Source organism: Apium graveolens, chromosome 5, assembly GCF_009905375.1.
Source record: "Apium graveolens cultivar Ventura chromosome 5, ASM990537v1, whole genome shotgun sequence".
Taxonomy (NCBI): Eukaryota; Viridiplantae; Streptophyta; class Magnoliopsida; order Apiales; family Apiaceae; genus Apium; species Apium graveolens.
Window position 1 is genome coordinate 305,897,650 of NC_133651.1, and position 19,718 is coordinate 305,917,367.

The 19,718-nt window shown below is 32.3% G+C and overlaps 1 pseudogene; it reads right to left on the reverse strand.

Annotated features, from left to right (window-relative positions):
* Nucleotides 1-16,453: 16,453 nt before the first annotated feature.
* LOC141724113 (immune-associated nucleotide-binding protein 9-like) lies at nt 16,454-17,398 on the reverse strand (annotated as a pseudogene).
* Between the last annotated feature and the right edge of the window lie 2,320 nt (nt 17,399-19,718).

The window sequence follows — 19,718 nt, forward strand, 5'->3', positions numbered from 1 at the left end:
TTTAACGGTAGTTAATTACGTATTGAATTAAATTTATGTGTTTTATTCTGCGTTGATGCATTTACATCACTACGTGTTACGTGTTAGTTGTTATGTAAAATTTGAAGTGATTTAACGTGTCTTAAAACTTTTCCGATTTTTTTTAATATACAAAATGTGACATTTTACAAAAGTTATCGATTCCAGCCCCTGTCAGGACTTCAAAAGTCACACAAATTTTATTTTGATTTTATTAAATCATGAGTATTTTAGATATTCATTATTTTTTTATATTCTAAATATTCACATTTTTTGCGAAATTTTAACAAAAATGTTGTATCTATTTGAAAATTTTATTTTAAAAAATATTCATCAAAAAAATAAATTTTTGGGCTAATTTGTCTAATTATAAGTTAAAGACACCTTTAAATAATTTTAGGGTATTAATTTTCATAAAACATAAATAATTTCTTAATTAATAAAATTTACTAAATTTATTCATAAATTTTGAGTTTTTTGATTTCTAGCAAATAAATTGACTAAACTTTATTCATAAATTATATAAAATATCGTTAGATCAATCATAAAAATCAAACCGTTAGAAAGCATATCGTACGTACTTTAGAATGTATTATTTATATTTTAAAATTACTGAATAATTTTATGTTATTTGTATTCAAAGTTTGGTCAATTTGACTGCATAAGTTCTCTATTCTTGGTATTCTTCAACTTGTTGGGAATCAAACTCAAGTTTGAAGGTGTTAGTGTTAGTGATCTCCGTTTTGGACGTTAAAGTAGTCAAATTGAAGCTTGCAACGAGTACTAATCGATTTTGTGTTCAAATTCATCAAAGGGTAATCGAATTAAAACTTTCAATTTTGAGTTTTTCGTCGAGTTGGGGTTTTTCTTTTTTGTTGATTATTCATGAATTTTATGATTATAATTATTTATATCTTTAGATTTTCAATCATTTGATATATAGCTTTTTTAATGTTGGAGTTTGAAATCAGTTCGTCAGAAAGATGGTTTTGCTTTTCACTTGTTTTGATTTTTCCGGCTTCATTGTTGATTGTTTGATGATTATAGTTACATGCTTATAAGAAGATCATCGCCTATTAAAAATTGTGATTGAATATCCATCATTTTTTAAACAAATTTCAGAGGATATATTTGGACTTATTATCCCATTAAGTAGACCATTTTAGTACTTCATTGTACTTATAGATACATCGACACGTTGATCACATGTTAGTTTACTGTCCACCCGTATACTATGGCATTCACTAGACTTTTTGGTCAAAAATTTGGTTGATGACATAATTTCTAGATCACGAAATTAAGAAAAATTGAATGGATAATGCCGAAAAATTTACATCCCAATCTTTTAATAATTATTGCTTGTCTTTTGAGATTGAAGTAGACTCTTTGGTTCCTCACACACATACCCAATATGATTTAGTAAATTTTTTTTATTAAGATACTGCAGTTGATTGGAAGGCCTTTACCCATGAGAAAGAATATACCATATATTGTTTAAGGACATGCAATATTACATGATGCATTATTAATTCACTTACGCCCGACTCCCTATCATAAATACTATTCATTGCAGCTTGTAAATTGACAAGAAGAAAATATCTCTCACTTAAGAGTTTTTGAGTTTGGGGTTTATGTTTTGATATCTCTACCCCAACGAAAAGAATAGGACCACAAAGAAGATTAGGTACTTATGTTGGGTTTGACTCTTCCTCAATTAAAATTATTAAACATTTAGAGGCCATGACTGACGTTCTATTCAAAGCAAGATTTTCCAATAGTTAATTTGATGAGACAACTTTTCATGCATTAGGAGGGGGATAAGTCAAAAATTGAAAAAGAAAAACAAAAAATTTTGTGGGATGAATTCTTTCTATCTCATTATGTGTTAGATTTATTTGATAATGTCATGTCTAATATGATTTGTGTTTAGTTTTCAGATCTTACTTAAACAGGACAAATCAGTACTTAACTGGAAATCAACACTTATACTGAAGACAGAACTTAAGTTATCAGTACTTAAGGTTTAGGAGATATTTATCAGGAGATAATATCAGGACTTAAGGAGACTTTCAGATAAGGAAGGCGGCTGATTGAAAGGAAAGAAGATCAAGACAAATGTAAGAAGAGATATGCATGAAGAAGGAATTTTATGAAGAATAGAATACTTGGAATAAAAGATAACTAATTGATATATTTTAGGAAGCAGAATTATATTCCATATCAATTAGTGATTATCTTGTAATTGTGTAGTATATAACACAGACATAGGATTTACACTATAAGTGTTATCATTATCGAGAATAATATACATTGTAACCCTAGCAGCTCTCGTGATACTTTGTTCATCACTGAGAGATGACAGTTCCACATTGTAACAGAGTTTAATAAAGTTTATTTTTTGTTACTTGTGTTCTTTGAATTCGATTTGATTGTGCTATACACTATATTCAACCCCCCTTCTACAGTGTGTGTGACCTAAAAAGTGGTATCAGAGCCTATCTGTTAACACACAAACAGTTTAAGATCAAAAAACAATCATGTCTGAAGCAGAAACTCCAACCAAGCCCACCAAAAATGAAGAACCTCCAAAGACTCAAATCCATAGTCGATATGAGGCTATTAGAGTTCCCATACTGAAACCATCTGAATATCCCATATGGAAGGTGAGGATGACTATAAATCTGGAAGCTACAGATCCAGAATATCATGACAGAATCAACGAAGGACCTCACAAGCCAACCAAACTCGCCGTTGTAGTTGCAGGTGAAGCAGCAAAGTCTGTACCAAAGGAGAAGAGTGATTACACTGCTGAAGATATCACATCAATTGCTAAGGATGCTAAGGTACGACACTTGCTGCATAGTGCCATTGATAATGTAATGTCAAATAGGGTAATTAACTGCAAGACTGCAAAGGAGATATGGGATGCCTTGGAGACAAGATGCCAGGGAACGGATTTGATTAAGAAGAATAGGAAGACTATACTCACTCAAGAGTATGAACACTTTGACTCAAAGCCTAATGAGTCATTGACTGATTTATATGACAGATTTGTCAAACTCTTGAATGATTTGTCACTAGTTGATAAGGAGTATGATCTTGAAGATTCAAACCTTAAATTCCTGTTAGCTCTTCCTGAAAGTTGGGATTTGAAGGCCACAATTATAAGAGACAACTATAATCTTGAAGAAACAACTCTTGATGAAATTTATGGGATGCTCAAGACTCATGAACTTGAGATGGAACAAAGAAGTAAGAGGAAAGAATAAAAGTCAAGGATAGTTGCTCTTAAGGATGAGGAAGAATCCCCCAAAGCAGCTACCTCAAGGAAAGGCAAGGGAAAAACGCTCATCACAAAGTCTGATACTGAGTCATCAAGTTCTGATAGTGATGATAACTCAGAAACTGAAAGCTTGCCTGAGATGGATGCTGATGAAGAGATGATGAAGCTGTGTGCTCTTATGGTGAAAGGAATCACAAGAATTGCATACAGAAAATTCAGGAAGGGAAAGAAGTTTTCCAGGAAAGGTGCAAGTTCTGATAAGAAGAATTTCAGAAAAACTGAAGGCAAAGGAGGGAAGTTTGACAGAGGAGATTACACAAATGTCAAATGCTACAACTGTGGTGAGAAAGACCACATATCTCCTGATTGCAAGAAAGTGAAGAGTGACAAAGGCAAGGCTCTTGTCACAAAGAAGAAAAGCTGGACAGACACTTCAGATTCTGAAAGTGAGGAGAACTATGCCTTGATGGCAAATGCTGATAGCAGTTCTGAAGCCGCTGAGTTAAAGGTACCTTAAACTACTTATGCCTTTCATACTGATGATATTAATGAGTTGAGAAGATATCTTAAAACCATGTTCATTAGTTATAGAGATTAAACTTTAACATGTGAAAGATTAACTTCTGAAAATCTTGCTTGTAAAAAGAGGAATGATTATTTAGAAAAAGAGTTAGTCATGTTCCATCAAACTTAGAAAGATAGAGATGATGTCTTCTATATTAGGGATGAAGTACTTAAAATGAATGAACCTCTAAAAACTGAGTTAGAAAAGGAAAGAGAGATTATCAGGACTTGGACTAACTCTGGCAGAACAACTCAGAATTTGTTAAGTAGTGGAAACTGGAAAGAGGGCTTAGGTTATGGAGAAGATAAGAATGATAAAGGAACTGTAGAAATTAAGCCTATAGTTGTTAAACAAAAGCCAAAGGTAAAACCTGTTAAGTTTGTAGTTGTAAAGTCTGAAACTGAGAAATCAAAAGTTAAAGAGGAATTAACTTCTGATAAACTAAAACAGGAAAAGCCAACTGAAGTTAACGTAAGCTTAATGACAAAGAAGCAGCTTAAGCATAAGCTGAAAGATGTTAAGAATGTTAACAAGGTAAAGTCACCTAGGAAAAATAGGAATGGAAAGGAAGGTGTGAATAAAAGCAATGATTATAAGCCTGTTCCTAATGCTCCTAGAAAAATATGTCATAATTGTGAAAGTTCCAACCATCTGGCTTCTTTTTGCAGGAAAAATAAGAACATAAACTCCTTACCTTCAAAGTCAGGAGTTAAGAGAGTCAGTCTGTTAGATATAGGCCACAAAATCCTTATTTTCATTGTGGTAGTTTATGGCATTCCATTTATACTTGTAAGGAATATCATAGTTTATACTATGATTATTATCAAATAAAACCTTTTTAAAGAGAGTTAGCATTATTCCTTCTGGTGTAAGTTCTGATACAAAGTCTGATAGTGTAAATGCTGATAAGAAAAATGTTAACATAAATTCTGATGCTAAATCCGCTGCAAATGTTAACAAACTTAATAAGGCCAAAGGATCCAAGCAAGTCTGGATCCTTAAAACTAATCATTAGTGGTCTTTGTAATTGCAGGGCAACAGGAAAAACATCCTAGTTCTGGACAGTGGATGCTCAGGACATATGACTGGAAATAAAGCCCTGCTATCAGACTTTGTGGAGAAAACTGGCCCAAGTGTTCCTTATGGAGATGGCAACATTGGAAAAACACTGGGATATGGTAATATCAATCTTGGGAATGTCATCATTAAAGATGTAACTCTGGTCTCAGGACTTAAACACAATCTGTTGAGTGTTAGTCAAATCTGTGACAGAGGTTATCATGTGGATTTATTTGAAGAATACTGTGAAGTTGCAAGCAAATCTACAGGCAAAGTTGTTCTGAAAGGATACAGGCATGGTAACATTTATGAAGCCAAGCTTTCAACAAGTACTGATGGTTCTGCAATCTGTCTGTTGAGTAAAGCATCAATTGAAGAAAGCTGGGATTGGCACAAGAAACTCTCTCATTTAAATTTCAACAATATAAATGAACTAGTCAAGAAAGATCTTGTGAGAGGACTGCCAAAATCAGTATTTGCTCCTGATGGCCTTTGTGATTCATGTTAGAAGGAAAAACAAAGAAAAACCTCATTCAAGAGCAAGACTGAATCATCAATTCTTGAGCCTTATCACCTACTACATGTTGATCTATTTTGTCTAGTGAATGTCATGTCTATTGCAAAAAAGAAATATGTTATGGTCATAGTGGATGAGTTCACCAGATACACATGGGTGTATTTCTTGCACACAAAAAGTGAAACTGCATCTATCTTGATTGATCATGTCAAGCAACTGGATAAATTGGTCAAAGATTCAGTGTGTGTGACCTAACATTATGATTCTTGTTCAAATCAATATGAACATGAAATTCAAAAGATTATCCACTTACAAGAAGTTATAAATATGTTGCCCGACTCATTTACTGATGTCAAGAAAGTGATAAGTCACGTATACTAGTTATATATATTCCTTGTAAAATCAAAATTCCGAATAAAGAGAATAATATTTTGCTAGAAATAGAGTCTAAAGCCCGCCAGAAGTGTTATAGACTGGTTAGATTCAAAGATAAAAAAAATCCTAAAAAATTAAAGAAACTAAATAAGCTAGCCGATATATCAATTTTCGTCATTTCCAAAAAAATGGATATGATCACTAAAAAGATATCTTCAAAGGATGATCAAACACGTGAAATTGATGAGAAATAATAGATGTAACAGCCCGCACTTCCGGACTATTAACTCTAAATCAAAAATAATACAAAATATAAGTATTAATCCAAAATTCTATTACAAAGATGACTATTACGAAAGCGCAGCTAAAAGCGGAAGTCCAAAAGGCAATGTACTCCAAAACTAAGTCCTCGAACTTGAATGCTATCAAACTCGAATTTTAGGCGAAACCTGAAATATAAAAGAATGAGCGGCAAAGCCCAGCAAGCAACTACCGTCCAATGACTGAAAATAATATTTTATATCTTTTCGAAAACATAATTTGGACACATAACACATAACAATTATCACATATGATCACACAAATATTCGATAAAAAAGATTACACAATATATTTTCTATGATAAAAATCAAAACGAACCGCACAACATATTATATAATCCACATCATCACAATTCTTAATCAATCAATAAATCTTAATAACAAATTCTTATCTTTAGTCACACAGTCCTAAATCATACCTCATGCCACACTTTACCAATGACCGGCATCTTATACTTTATGTCACACTTCCCAAGTGACCGGGTTCTAATTCTTATTCGATGAGGGGCTACTTTACATCCCTCGTTAAGGGAAATCGAATCTTGACAAGGTATCGATGTGTTCCAAAATGTGCGCACAGCAGTTCTAAGTTCTATGTATCACACTACCCAGTGATCGAGTTCTAATTCTTATACATGACTAAGACTGGGGATTTCTTTGAATTCATTTCTTATCAATTACATTTCAATTTCATACATACGACAATCGAAACAAATATTTGAGCACATGAATCAAATAATAGAAGATATGTTACACAATAATACGAAGCAATTAAGATTTACTTACGTAATCAAACAGATAATTCATGTTTCAAAATATACGGAACAACGAATAGTCACTTACTGAACACATAAGCAAACAAATAATACAGAGTAACGGAAAGTTACTTGCAGAACACGTAGGCAAACAAATAATACAGAGCAACAGAATGTTACTTGCCTCAATCACGAAAACATATAATTCACATTAGAGCACACATAAAATCTTTAGCAACCCATCAAATACGACACATCTAAAATCTCGATCTTCTCCGCGATTCCAATTCAGATCAGATCCTTGTTTATCCTTTCTGACCCTCTTACCGATATTTTCTTTAAAAACTAGATGCACGAAAGTTGTAGAGAACGAAAAGATCTTTCCAACAAGTCCAGGATCAACAAATTCTAACTTACGATGAATTTTCTAACGAATTTTACAAGACTGCTAATTTTTATGGCTTTTTACCCTACGAATTTTAAAATTAAAAATGAGGAAGACGAATATGATGTATTTATAATGATACAAAACCCTATTTCCTAACCTACAAATTATCCGTATTAAAATCTGATCCAAATTTTAGGCCCATTAGTCTAATTCAAATTTTAAATCATAATCTCTATCTAATTTTAATCTTTTTAATTCTATTATTCTATTAATAATCTAATTTTAAAAATTACGGGATATTACACACTACCCTCCTTAAAAATAATTTGGTCCCCAAATTCACAACAATCCTAAAGTTCGTGACACATCTACCCCTTGATCTACCAAAGGTCAAACTATGGTCTACAAGAACGCATCCTAGAGAATGTACTAGTCCCATACCTAATACATTCCGAAGGACAGCCTGCTCTTGATACCAACTGTACAGCCCGCGCTTCCGGACTATTAACTCTAAATCAAAACTAATATAAAATACAGTTATTAATCCAAAATTCTATTACAAAGATGACTATTATGAAAGCGCAGCTAAAAGCGGAAAGCAAAAGTCAATCTACTCCAAAACTAAGTCCTCGAACTTGAATGCTATCAAACTCAAATTTTAGGCAAAACATAAAATATTAAAAGAAAGCGGCGAAGCCTAGTTGGCAACTACCGTCCAACTGCTCAAAATAATATTTTATATCTTTTCTAAAACACAATTTGGACACATAACACATAACAACTATCACATATGATCACACAAATATTCGATAACAAAGATTACACAATATATTTTCTATGATAATAATTAAAACGAACCACACAACATATTATATAATCCACATCATCACAATTCTTAATCAATCAATAAATCTTAATAACAAAATCTTATCTTTAGTCCCACATTCCTAAATCATACCTTATGTCACACTTTACCAGTGACTGACATCTTATACTTTATGTCACACTTCCCAAGTGACCGGGTTCTAATTCTTATTCGATGGGGGGTTAGTTTACGTCCCTCGTCAAGGGAAACCGAATCTTGACAAGGTATCGATGTGTTCTGGAACATGCGCACACTAGTTCTAAGTTTTATGTATCACACTACCCAGTGATCGAGTTCTAATTCTTATACATGAGTAAGACTGGGGATTTCTTTGAATTCGTTTCTTATCAATCACATATCAATTTCATACATACGATAATCAAAATAAATATTTGAGCACATGAATCAAACAAGATAAGATACATTACACAATAATACGAAGCAATAAAGATTCACTTACGTAATCAAACAGATAATTCATGTTTCAAAATATACGGAATAACGGATAGTCACTTACAGAACACGTAAGCAAACAAATAATACATAGCAACGGAAAGTTACTTGCATGAACACATAGGAAAACAAATAATACAGAGCAATGGAAAGTTACTTCCCTCAATCACGAAAATATATAATTCACATTAGAGCTCACATACAATCCTTAGAAACCCATCAAATACTGTAACAGCCCGCACTTCCGGACCAGATCTGAATATAGCTTTTTTTGGCCCTCTAAACGATGTTTTCTTGAAAAACACGAAACACGAAAGTTCAAGATAATGAAAAGACCTCTCCGAAAAGTCCAGAATCACTGAATTCTGATTTACGATGAATTTTCTACGAATTTTACAAGACTGCTGATTTTTGAAGAAAAGCCCTACGAATTTTGATGTTAAAAACGAGGAAAACGATTAGGATGTATTTATAACGATACAAAACCCTATATCTTAACCTACAAGTTATCCATATTAGAATTGGATCCAAATTTTAGGCTCATTAGTCTAATTCAATTTTAAATCCTAGTCCTTGTCTAATTTTAATCCTTTTTATTCTATTATTCAATTAATAATCTAATTCTAAAAATTACGGAATATTACATACTACCCTCCTTAAAAAGAATTTGGTCCCCAAATTCACAACAGTCCTATACATCTACCGCCTCTAATATCATATAGGTCAAACTTAACTATGGTCCACAAGATCGATACATAGGGAATGTACTAGTCCCATGCCTAACACATTCCGAAGGACAACCTGCTCTGATACCAACTGTAACAGCCCGCACTTCCGGACCATTAATTCTAAACCAGAACTAAAATAAAATACAATTTACTAATACGAAAATCTATTACAAAGGTGTCTATTACAAAAACGCAGCTAACGGAAGCCCAAAATTTAATATACTCCAATCCTAAGTCCTCGAACTCCAATGATTTCCAAATCGAATCTTATACGAAACCTGAAATATAAAAGGGGTGAGCTACAAAGCCCAGCAAGTATAAATTAACTAACTATTTAACCGGAAAATAATGGGTGTTTTAATAAAATGATTTCCCTCAAAACAATAATAATTTTGTAAAATATTTTCTAAAATAAATCCAACCCAAAGTTTTATATTTTAAAATTCAAAATTTAAAACAGAACAGAGCATATTTCATAACAGATCAAAACAGAATAAAACAGAATGAAACGATAATTCTTATAAACACCACAGTCTTGATCTACGGCCACACTTTGCCAGTAGCCGACATCTAATTCTTATTCTTATTCTCATATACCACACTTTGCCAGTGGTCGGCATCTAAAGTTCAATAATTACGCGCCCTTAATAGGTATCTAAAGTTGCACACTCGTGCGCCTATTAAGGGTTTCTAAGGCTAGTTCCGGAACTATAGCGTAAATTACGAACAGGTTCGAAAACGTAGAGACTGGGTTTCAAAAGATTCTCGTATCTTATTCTTATATAGTTCGAAATATAATTCTTATATCTTATACGAAATTTGAAAATCAGAGTATCAAAACTTTTTCGAAAATAAAAGCAAGTCAAAAAGTACTTACCCCAAAACCTGACCATATCTGAATATAGATTTTTTTGACCCTCTAAACGATATTTTCTTGAAAAATACGAAACACGAAAGTTGAAGATAACGAAAAGATCTCTCCGAAAAGTCTAGAATCACTGAATTCTGACTTACGATGAATTTTCTACGAGTTTTACAAGACTGCTGATTTTTGAAGAAAAGCCCCTACGAATTTTGATGTTAAAAATGAGGAAAACGATTAGGATGTATTTATAACGATAAAAAACCCTATATCTTAACCTACAAGTTATCCATATTAGAATTGGATCTAAATTTTAAGCTCATTAGTCTAATTCAATTTTAAATCCTAGTCCTTGTCTAATTTTAATCCTTTTTATTCTATTATTCAGTTAATAATCTAATTCTAAAAATTACGGGATATTACATACTGCCCTCCTTAAAAAGAATTTGGTCCCCAAATTTACAACAGTCCTATACATCTACCGCCTCTAATATCATATAGGTCAAACTTAACTATGGTCCACAAGATCGATACCTAGGGAATGTACTAGTCCCATGCCTAACACATTCCGAAGGACAACCTGCTCTGATACCAACTGTAACAGCCCGCACTTCCGGACCATTAATTCTAAACCAGAACTAAAATAAAATACAATTTACTAATACGAAAATCTATTACAAAGGTGTCTATTACAAAAGCGCAGCTAACGGAAGCCCAAAATTTAATATACTCCAATCCTAAGTCCTCGAACTCCAATGATTTCCAACTCGAATCTTATACGAAACCTGAAATATAAAAGGGGTGAGCTACAAAGCCCAGCAAGTACAAATTAACTAACTATTTAACCGGAAAACAATGAGTGTTTTAATAAAACGATTTCCCTCAAAACAATAATAATTTTGTAAAATATTTTCTAAAATAAATCCAACCCAAAGTTTTATATTTTAAAATTCAAAATTTAAAACAGAACAGAGCATATTTTATAACAGATCAAAACAGAATAAAACAGAATGAAACAATAATTCTTATAAACACCACAGTCTTGATCTACGGTCACACTTTGCCAGTAGCCGGCATCTAATTCTTATTCTTATTCTCATATACCACACTTTGCCAGTGGTCGACATCTAAAGTTCAATAATTACGCGCCCTTAATAGGTATCTAAAGTTGCACACTCGTGCGCCTACTAAGGGTATCTAAGGCTAGTTCCGGAACTATAGCGTAAATTACGAACAGGTTCGAAAACGTAGAGACTGGGTTTCAAAAGATTCTCGTATCTTATTCTTATATAGTTCGAAACATAATTCTTATATCTTATACGAAATTTGAAAATCAGAGTATCAAAACTTTTTCGAAAATAAAAACAAGTCAAAAAGTACTTACCCCAAAACCTGAGCAGATCTGAATATAGCTTTTTTTGACCCTCTAAATGATATTTTCTTGAAAAACACGAAACACAAAAGTTCAAGATAACGAAAAGACCTCTCCGAAAAGTCCAGAATCACTGAATTCTGACTTACGATGAATTTTCTACGAGTTTTACAAGACTGCTGATTTTTGAAGAAAAGCCCCTACGAATTTTGATGTTAAAACGAGGAAAACGATTAGGATGTATTTATAACGATACAAAACCCTATATCTTAACCTACAAGTTATCCATATTAGAATTGGATCCAAATTTTAGGCTCATTAGTCTAATTCAATTTTAAATCCTAGTCCTTGTCTAATTTTAATCCTTTTTATTCTATTATTCAATTAATAATCTAATTCTAAAAATTACGGGATATTACAAATACAACACATCTAAAATCTCGATCTTCTCCGCGATTCCAATTCCTATCAGATCATTGTTTATCCTTTTTGACCCTCTAAACGATATTTTCTTGGAAAACACAAAACAATAAAGTTGTAGAGAACGAAAAGATCTTTCCAACAAGTCCAGGATCAACAAATTCCGAATTACGATGAATTTTCTACGAATTTTACAAGACTGCTGATTTTTATGGCTTTTTACCCTACGAATTTTGATATTGAAAATGAGGAAGACGGATATGGTGTATTTAAAATGATACAAAACCTTATTTATTGACCTACAAGTTATCTTATTAAAATCTGATCCAAATTTTAGGCCCATTAGTCTAATTCAAATTTTAAATCTTAATCTCTATCTAATTTTAATCTTTTTAATTCTATTATTCTATTATTAATCTAATTTTAAAAATTACGGGATATTACAATAGACCTCGATAAAGTATTTCATTTCAAGAATTTAGAAAAAGGACAAATTGGAGTTTGTTATCATTGCAGTCTCCGTTGATAATTTAAACATCTTTGGGACCCCATAAAATGATTGAATATTAAAAGAGAATTTGAAATAAAATATTTAGATAGAGCAAAACTATTTCTTGGTTTTCATATTGAATACTTATCTAAAGGAATTTTATCCACCAATCATCTTATATTGAAAAAAACTTTAAAAGATATATAATAGATAAAGCATACCATGTGATTATACCTCTGGTTATACGTTTATTTAAAAAAAATAAGGAACCATTTCGTCCATGGGGAAAAAGGAAAAAAAAACTATCATATCTTAGTGTCACTGGTGCACTAACTTATGTATCTTTCCAATTGCACACGTCCCAATGTTGCATTTTTTTTGTTTATCTATTCGCAATGCATAGTTTTAATCCAACTCGAAGACATTGGTCTGGTGTGAAACGGATATTTAGTTATCTTTGAGGAACAATATATTTGGGTTTATTTTATTCTAAAGAATCGAAAGTGAAATTAGTCGGTTATGCGGATGTAGGATATAGGTCAGATCCCCACAAAGAAAGATTACAAACGGGTTACATATTCACATATGGCGATACTGCAATATCTTGTTGACCTACAAAACAAACTCTTGTAGCAACTTTTTCGAATCATGCTGAAATGTTAGCACTTAATGAAGCTAGTCGAGAATGCGTACTATTTAGGTCTTTAGTCCACCATAGAATCATGTTATATTTGGTCAATAAAGAAAGTCTTGTTGTTCAATTTGTAGATAATGAAACTTGTACACTGAAACTAAAGAAAGATGTTTAAAAGGAGATCAGATGAAACACATTGATCCAAAAAGTTTCTTCACTCATAAACTTTAGCAAAGGGGAAAAATGATGTTTCTCGGATTCGCTCATGTAAAAATATTAGAGTGCGTGCGTAGATTTTGAAATATCTTATAGTAATGTTAAAATAAGAGGAAGATGATAATTTTAAGCTATGTACAACACATGAAACACATGTACTTTTTTCATTCATTGAGGTTTTTCTCACAGAGTTTTTCCCGATAAAATTTTAATGAGGCATAATGTTGAGTTTTATGTATATTATTGGATGATCCTAGAATACAGTATTTGATTTTTTATGTTCATGTAACTTAGACCTTTGACTTTAAAATTTCATTAATCTTGATTTATAAATTCATGTAACTCGTGACTATTATTCCCAGAAGTAGACTTCATATTTCAGCTTGTAGAACATAGAAAGATTATAAAACGAAAATATTATTCTTTCGACTCTCTGTAAGCTCTCTATTTTCCACTTTAAGACTACTATATATAGTACAGTTTTAGAATTTTTATTATTACTTTTTCTTTTAAATAAAAACAAAATATATAAATTTTGATTCAAAAAAATAATTTAAAAATAAGCTATGAAACTAGCCCCTCTAATTTTTATTATTTGACGTTTTGACTTTTAGCACACATGTTTAGGTGTTTTGACTGGATAGCTAAAATTAATATTTTTAAAAGTTTTTTTTTGTGAATTAAAATTTTTATTATGTACTTTTATTTACAAAAAAAATTCAAAATAATAATTTTACCTATACGGTCAAATCACCTGAAAATGTGTGTCAAAAGTGAAAGCGTCAAATATTAAAAAACAGAGAAAGTATTATTTATATACACCTTAAAAATGCATGCCTAGCAAGAACCGTGAAGAAATGAGTGATATAAAGGAAGTATAATTTATTTGTGTTGTAAATAACGTGTTGTAAACCTTGAATTACTGGATAATGTATGACTTAATAAATGCATATAGAGAGAGTAGAAGTTGAAGAGAGAATTGTATTTCAATATATTTTCAGTGTATATGATTTCAATAACTGAAGGTCCTATTTATACTTACAAAAAGATAGGATAGGATTGCACGTAATACGAAAAGATAAGATAGGATTGCACGTACTACGAAAAGATAAGATAGGATTGCATGTACTACGAAAAGATATGATAGGATTGCACGTGTTACGAAAAGATAAGATAAGATTTTAATCAAAATTCTTCCTTACTAAGTTTCTTCTCTGAGAAGCTGTGTAAGTCTTCCTCGATAAATTTTGAGAGACTTCCTCGATAAACTTTATGAGTCTTCTTTATTAAGTTTGACAATCATTATTATATTATAACACTCCGCTTTGATTGTCAAATGCGAGTTTACTACAGAGATTAAATGTCTCGTTAAAACCTTGCAAGGAAAAACCCAGCGGGATAAAAAACTTGATGAAGGAAAAAGTGTAAAGTCTCCCCCTGAATTTAACTTCTCACACTTTGACATCTTGTTGTAGTAAGTTTCTCAATCTCCGCATGTCAATATTATTCCGTAGCTTTTCAAATGTTGATGTGGGTAGTGATTTTGTAAGTATATCATCAAGATTATCACATGAGCGCACTTGTTGTACATCAATATCAACATTTTCCTGTAGTTCATGCGTATAGAAGAATTTTGGTAAGATATATTTGGTTTTATCCCCTTTGACATATCCTTCCTTTAGCTGTCTGAATATATCTGAATATGTGTTTGATCCCATCCCAATGCCTTTTAGTTGGATTAGAACTGAATCTTTCCAACATGTTCACAGAAAAAGCAATATCGGGTCTTGTGTTATTTGCAAGATACATAAGAGCACTAATAGCACTAAGATATGGAACTTCAGGCCCAAGTGCATCTTCATCTTCTTTTCTGGGTCGGAATGGATCCTTTTTAACTTCGAGTGATCGAACAACCATTGGTGTCGTTAATGGATGTGCTTTGTCCATATAGAACCGATCAAGAATCTTTTCTGTATAAGTGGACTGATGAACAAGTATACCCGAAGATAAGTGTTCCACCTGTATGCCTAAACAAAATCTTTTCTTTCCAAGATCTTTCATTTCAAACTCAGTTTTCAAATAAGCAGCAGCGTTAGTAATATCTTCGGAAGTACCTACAATATTCAAATCATCCACATACACAATAATAATAATAAAACCAATTGATGACCTTTTGATAAACACACATGGACACACTTGATTATTAAAATACCCATCATTTAATAAATATTCACTAAGCCTGTTGTACCACATACGACCAGACTGTTTTAAGCCATATAAGATCATTGTAATTTAACTGAGTATAAATGTCGAGGCTTGGTTCTATCTATCTTCAATCCTTCAGGAATTTTCATATAAATATCACTATCAAGTGATCCATAAAGGTAGGATGTAACAACGTCCATGAGATGTGTTTCCAATCCTTCCATACAAGCCATCACTACTAGAAATATGGGATCAGATATCGGTTCAGAACCGATGTTAAAAAAAATCTGAACCGATGTCTTCGCGTGTGATGTTAAATGTCATCAGCCTTTGACATCGGTTAACAACCGATGTCTATTACAGTGCTATACATCGGTTTTAAGATTAAATGTGATGTCTTTGCAACAAATTTCAGCTTATATTACAGTATTTATAGGTGAATATGGGTATATTATGAGGTATTTATCCATTAAAACATGAAATCTACAAGCTCTAAACGCCATTTATTAAAATTCTTTCGAACAAACCGATGTGAAATGCTAGATCAGACATCGGTTAGATTAGTTGCCCGATGTGAAATGTTTGATCAGACATCGGTTAAGTTAGCCCCCGATTTGAAATGATGGATAAGACATGGTTTTATTCATGAAACCGATGTTAAATATTTTTGTTTAACATCAGCCAATTTCTCTAACCGATGTTATTTGACTTAAAATATATTGTGTTTCTTTTCAGAACCGATGTCAAATGACTATTTCACATCGGTTTTTTTAGTTCTTTTTCATTTAATATTATTTTACATGATGTCTTTTGTATAGTTTTTTACATCGGTTTACATGTACCATTGTGATGTTAATATTCTGTAAATTGCATGCCATCCTGGTACTATTTACAACCACAGGGAACCGAAACAATGCAACATCCCAACAAAAAACATTCAAACAGAAGCATAAAGGTACTCATCCAAATTACAATTCTAATACCAAAATATTACTCATACCATACTATACATACATTTCAAATAAAATACAAGCATTCCATTAGCCAACTCATACTATACAATTTTTAAGTACTAAAACCAAAAGCAACTTGCTCTGTGTTGCTGTACCAGAACTCACAGCCTCCTTCCTCTTCAACCACCCTTTCTGCGAGTGCTATCAGTGGGGATTGGAGTAACATCCTCTGAAAAGAGGCAAATAGAAAGTCAATTATGTACTCCTTACATGGTTATAGTCTACTCATTTCCAAGTTCATAAGCTAATCAGGAAAAAAAATTACCAATGCGACCAATTTTCATTCATGAACGAGCAAGTGCACGAAGTGCAGACTGAGCACCAGGAGACTTTGTCTTGTTTCCACCTGTTGCAATTTTTATATATATATATAGCACCAGGAGACTTTGTCTTGTTTTCACATATTGCAACAGAGTCCTCAGGCTATTTATGATTGTCTCTTCACCTTATGAGAAATGACTCTTGGCCGAAAGAACAACAAGGACCGCATGAATACCATTCCGATCCATCTTGATATATTTAGCAATCTCTTTAAGAGTGGATTATGTTTCTGTAGAACAATCAAATAAACCTGCCATATGTATTGCGTAAGATTTATTAGATCAAATAAAGCTTAAAGGAAACTATTTGTTTGTTGTAGTAGAGAACTATGGAAGTCCAACTAGACAACTAGAAAGAAACTATACCAGGCGTGTCAATAACATTAAGAGTCTGACCGTTTTCTAAGACAGTTGTACGCATCTCACATGTGCGAGTAACACCAAATGAGTCGGCATTAGATACAAATGCATCCTCCTGCAATATACTGTTGCCTGTTGCACTTTTCCCATTGCCCTTTTCCCATTGCCAGTGCATCCACCCATTTTAGAAATAACCTACTTGAAACAAAAAAATTACAACACAAAGTCTAGTCAGATCCACAAATTACAACATATGATACAACCACCTAAGCATTGGTTAGTTGAGTGTAGAACTGGATGAGTTAGCTCACGCGGGCCAAACTAGGGGTGAGTAAATGAACTGAAATTGAACCAAAACCATTAAAAAAACACCAAGCCGAAAAACCAAAATTATACACCTTGGTTCAAGTTCAATATGGTATTTTAATATAACTAAACATAAGTAAAAACCATATAAGGAATCTGTTAAATATGGTTACATTTATAGACGATTTCTAGGCCATTGATGTTAATCAATCCATAATAGCATCTAGAATGGAAAAAAATACTGACAAATAGTTGTTTTATATAAAAAGAAACAACCAAAGTTGACACAAAAGGGCAAGTCAAGGAAAAAAGAAAACATCTAAAAAAAGATAGGATTACAGAAGATAGAAAATACTCAGAATAACATGCTGCAAATTTGTAAACCTAAATATGACAGCAAAAAAAGAGCGTTCATTCATTCCTTAAAATTTCATTTCGGTAAGCTTCCTGCTCATCTTTTTATTCTCATCATTCATCGAATTGCATTATGTTATAGAATAAGATAGACACAATACATATTAACACTTTTACGAACACAACCCGAAATGACCAACCCTAACACCATAACATGAAGTCTAATAGATTGATAGAGCAATCAATTTCCAAACAAAAAGTTACAAAAATAGTGTAACCAAATATCCACACAAAAAACAAGCAATGAAAACAAGGGTAAGAAAGAAAAGGGAAGGGAAGGGAAGGGGGTACCACAAAACCAATGGCCACAATTAGTCATGCAAGGAACACTAAAATCACCAAAGCAGATTGCACATACATCATCATCTGCAACAAATTTGAAGTCAGGCTTTCCAGAAACCACCTAAAGCGAAAGGAGTCTGCCTTTCATGCACTTTTGCGAACAAAATCACTCAACTATGAACATGAAGATTTCATTGGACAAAAGAAAAAAAAACACAACCCAAGCATTATAATCCATCTCATGCTGCCAATCTCATTAACTCTAATAGTTACCAAATATTCCTCCATTAAAGGGGAGGCTATTTTTACCACTACAAACCAAATTTTACAAAACCACATAACTGGTTCCCTTTTTGTATATGCTAATTCCTAACATTTTTGAATGTGTGCTGGATAAAAGAAACATGACATACTTATAGAATCTGAAAAGGCAAAGTAATGTTTAACAAATAATATAAAAAACAACATGATGTACTATACTTAATCAGGATTTAACACATGCAAAGTCTATCAATGACTCCATAACTAACAAAACTTGGACATAGACCTTAGCCCACAAACAGATCATATAAAATTGAACCATGCAAGATTAAACTATAGTTTAGTAATTGAAGTGACATGAAAAAATCTAATAAAAACATTGCATGTGAATTATACCTTTTAAAGATTTAATAGTCATGTGGAAATAGACTTCTAGTTTACTCTTAGTTTCAATTTATATATATATGTAGCTCTAGTACACAGACCAAAATGGAGGTAAAAACAGCAAGTACAGAAATATTATTTCAGCTACATCAGTAAAATATTGTACTTACATTATCGTTTCCTTGAAGTGAAACGCTTCTTCCTCATCTGCGATCTCAAAATAATTAGTGTCACAATATTAACAACATTATAAATAACTAGAGATCCTAAAGACTAATGATTTAAACATATACATAAGAAGTCAAATACACAATATAAAACATATTTACTAAGCAGCCTTGTAAATATTAAGAGTACTTTCGACCGCCTTTTTCCTCTTATAAGCAACACTATGAATATCAAGTGAATAAATCATGCATCAATATCTCCAATAAACATACAAATTTTTCAGATTTACACATAAAAAGGTTAAAACACCTGACCCGCATAAAGCTATTCTTTCTAACTTGTCAGAGCCATATGACACCTTCTCGAAACCAAATGGAAGAGAGTTCCCTGCAACAATCGAGAGACAAAGTAAAATATAAAAAAAGAGAACGAGGGAGAAAGAAGGTAAGAGAGGGGGTAAACATATAAATTAACCAACTATATATATTGACATCTATAAAATTAAAATTTACTAAAACAATTTTAAAATTGGAACTTAATCGGACGAAACCCAGGTCTCCTTTAAAGCTCTAAAGCTGTTATCAAGGACTAAGCTTACCAATTTGATGCTGGATTTGATGCTTAATTAGGTCAAATTTCAGTGTCGTTTTTGTAGTTTTAAATTAGAGTTTGTAAGAGGGAGTGG